Source organism: Solanum stenotomum, chromosome 12, assembly GCF_019186545.1.
Source record: "Solanum stenotomum isolate F172 chromosome 12, ASM1918654v1, whole genome shotgun sequence".
Classification (NCBI taxonomy): domain Eukaryota; kingdom Viridiplantae; phylum Streptophyta; class Magnoliopsida; order Solanales; family Solanaceae; genus Solanum; species Solanum stenotomum.
The window spans coordinates 7,483,546-7,487,484 of NC_064293.1; positions in this window are offsets into that span (position 1 = coordinate 7,483,546).

Consider the following 3,939-nt stretch of genomic DNA (forward strand, 5'->3'; position numbering starts at 1 on the left):
ATTCGAGTGGTGTCCCACCATCTCTTAAAACTTTCCATACAACCACGTTACTCACCAAATATTAGAAAACCACAACCTTAGATACTCGCAAGTCGTAATTACTATACAAAATTCGCTCAACCAATAATCTTATTATATAGTTGCATCCCATCACAACTATCATGAACTCTTATTACCATTATGCTCAGTTATCCCTAGCTATTACTATGAAGCTAACCTTTTCATCGACATGACACCTTAAACTCAGGTATACTCATCAAATTCAAAGGACTAACCCAATTTTATACGCCCTTTCTTACTAAGATCTTCAATTTCCTTCACTCAAGTATACTCAATGGGAATTTCTTTATCTATAAGTTTGTCATTCCGGTATCAATCCACTCCTTTATGGCTTAAGATAAAATCACCAGTCCTCATACTACCCTCATTCTTCTTAACAAACAAGACAGGAGCACCCCACGGGGAAACACTTGGACGGATAAAACCTTTATCAAGAAGCTCCTGGATTTGAGCTTTGAGCTCTCTCAATTATGTCGGAGCCATGCGATAAGGAGGAATAGAGATGGGACGAGTGTCAAGTTCCAAGTCAATGCAAAAATCTATATCTCTATCCGGAAGCATACCAGGCAAATCGGTAGGAAACGCTTCCTTGAATTCAGACACTACATCAATAGACTCAATAGAGGGAGGCTCAGCATCAACCTCCCGAATATGAGCCAAATACGCCAAACATCCCTGCCCTACCAGTTTCCTAGCCCGTACGAAAGATATGACCTTATCTGGCTTAGGCTTGTACACCATCTTCCCACTCTAACATTTCCCTACCCAGGATCTCTAGAGTCATAGACTTAGCATTATAATTAAGCACAACATAATAGGGGACAACCAAGTCATTCCTAAGATTATACCGAAGTCAGTCATAGCCAAATCAGCCCAAGTCTGAAAACCCATAAACAGAACAGGACAAGCACGATATACCTGGGTGACTATGACTGACTCTCCAATTGGGGTAGAAACATGGATGGGGGCATCAAGCACCTCATAAACCGCATCAAATCTAAGGAAAACTAAACTGACGCATATGAATAAGTAGATACTGGATCAAACAAAACAGTAGACATTCAGTCACAGACAAGAATAGCACTTGTGATCACTGCATCAGACACCTCAGCCTTGGTATTACCCAGAAAGGCATAAAATTGAGCCTTGTCATCTTGACGAGCAACCTCCATGCCTGACGGAACTGCTCCCCTGCCTGCATTACCATTTCCCTTGTCATCTTGACGAGCAACCTCCATGCCTGACGGCCTCACTGATTTCCTCTTTATATGCCCAAGTTCTCCACAATTGTAACACACGTAATAACTTAACCAAGTAGGCATGGTTGTTATTGCAGTAGTTGTATCAAGACCCTCTTTCATATACATTCAATCTAGGAAATTGCAGTAGAGATTCTAACCTCAATGGTCGCAACATAATTTTACCATTTACTAAGCAACCCATACATGTTATGACAACAATACTAAATGCATTTTCCAAAGTAATGGTGTTCATTATCTAGTCGTCCCTTACAAAACTTCTTGAATGTTGTCACCTATAAGCTTGAAACTGCAACTCTGACCTTAATCCCTTCACAAGCGACGAATTTGCTCTTTTAGACTGCAGCAAAGTGGAGTACCATATTTGGATAAAACACAAACTTTTGCCTTAAAGGCTGCAACAAATATATTATGTTGCTCTATATTCAGGAACTCGTCTCTCCTCCTATCCCTCAAAGTTCAGGGTATATACTTTTCCATTCATAAAGCTATAAAATGTTTCCCAAGTTATGAGTATTGCATTTACTAGTCGGCACTCAACATGGGACCACCACCACATTTTGGTGTCTCCTTTGAACTGGTATATCATAAACTCAACGTCAAATCACTCTACCTTATCCATCTTATGAAGCAGCTCATGACAATCAACAAGTAAATCATAAGCATCCTTAGATTCAATACCCACGAAGAATAAAGGTTTCAACCTTAAGAATACAATGAAAACCTCATGTTTGTCTCTAGTCAATGTATGTCCACAGTGAGTCATGGAAACATACCTATTTCCAAGGACACATTTTCTATTACTGGTGTTGTTGTTTCCACTTTTACAACTCAATTACTAACCAGACGCGAAAAAGAGTGAAGAAATTCACATACCAATTTGAATCACCTGGATACTAATTGGATTCAAGTCATAGCATGAAAGGAGTAGAAAGAAATGATTTTTTTCTAAAGTTCTATGGCCTCTGGAAGAAAAGTACAATGAGATCACTGAACATAGGGCTCTGATACCAACTTTTTCATGACCCAGACCGTCGTGATTGTCACCCACACTAACCCTCCAGTGGGAGAACCGATACTATAACCCAACTAAGCAACTTAACCAAAAATTATGCATTTAAAGATATGGAAGCAAGTTTAAATGACCTAAGAAATACGGAGTTCCCATAAACTCCGAAAGTTTAATAAACGACTAAAAGCTATTATGGAAAAACCACCCCTAGAACCTGAAAGTCATTGTAACAAAACATCTAGAGTGCAACCAGTCTAAGAAAAAGGGGTGCATCCCCCAACTAACATAAGAAATAAATAAATAGTCTAAGTCCGAAGAAAATGGACTAAACAATAGAAGGACTCCATGGCATCCTGAAAGAACTAGCTCACCCTTGAAATACGGTCTCGATCACTGATCTCCTAGCTGAGGTATATCAATAGCTGCCTGAAGAGAGCATGTACTTAACAAAGAACGAGCAAGTGTAGTATCAGTACACAACCACAATGTACTGGTAGGATCACACGACTATTTCAGTAAGCGAAACATATATAAGCAGTCACAACATAGTAAAAATGACATGTACAAAATAGATATACACATTGATTATCATTTCAGGAGCAATGTACAAATCCACATTCTAAATACAAGTAGATATAACAATCCAATGGTCCTCTCATGGAACCCATACCCAAACTGTTAGTGTGTCGGAACGTGACACCCAATCTCAATTAGTGTGCCAGACGAGACACCAGATCCCATATGTGCACCAGAACGTGGCACCCAATCTAAGTTAGTGTGTCGGAATGTGACACCTGATCCAATATATGTGCAAGAACGTGGCACCCGATCCTAGTTAGTGTGTCGAAATGTGACACCCGGTCCAATCATCATACCACAATCACACTCACAATCACAATGTACATTTTCATAATCATACAATCAACTGTTGATTCACGACATACAATCGTTCATTCATACTCATTGTAGCGACCCTAAAAATAGATAGGTGAAACTAGAGCCTAACGTATGAATTTTTAAAGTTTAAGCATAAATTGGAAGTAGTCACTTTTGAAAAAAAAAAAGTTCAGAATCTGGAAATTGGCTAAGTTCAAAATCTGGAAATTTGGCCAAGTGTGGAATCAGTGAGTTTTTGGCCAACTTTGAGCAGTCATAAATCCTAGCTCAGGATGATCCAGGAGTATTTCCAGTTATTTTTGGAAATCCCTTGGAACGATCTTTCCAACGCCGCCGAGTTTGCTCGATTCCGAGTTCGTATGAGCGAGTTATGCCCTTTGAAAGTTGGGCAGTTGGCAAGGAGTCCGTCCGGAAATTTAAGGGCATTTTGGTCTTTTCACATATCTTTTCTTTTGAGGTTATATTATTGTGTTAGGCTGATTTTGGGTCATTTTGTTCCATTTTAAAAGAGTTAGGGTTAGGGTTCTTGAGAGAAGAAGAAAGGAGAAGAAGAAGAAGAAGAAGAAGTTGGAGCTAGAGTTGAAGATTTTGAGTTCTTTCTTCTTCAATTTTTCGTGGGCTTTCAACTTAGAGGTATGGTGACCCTTGATCCTTGGTGAATCTTTCTTTCAAGGAGTCCAATCAAAAGTGTTTCAAAGAACAAAAATCTCA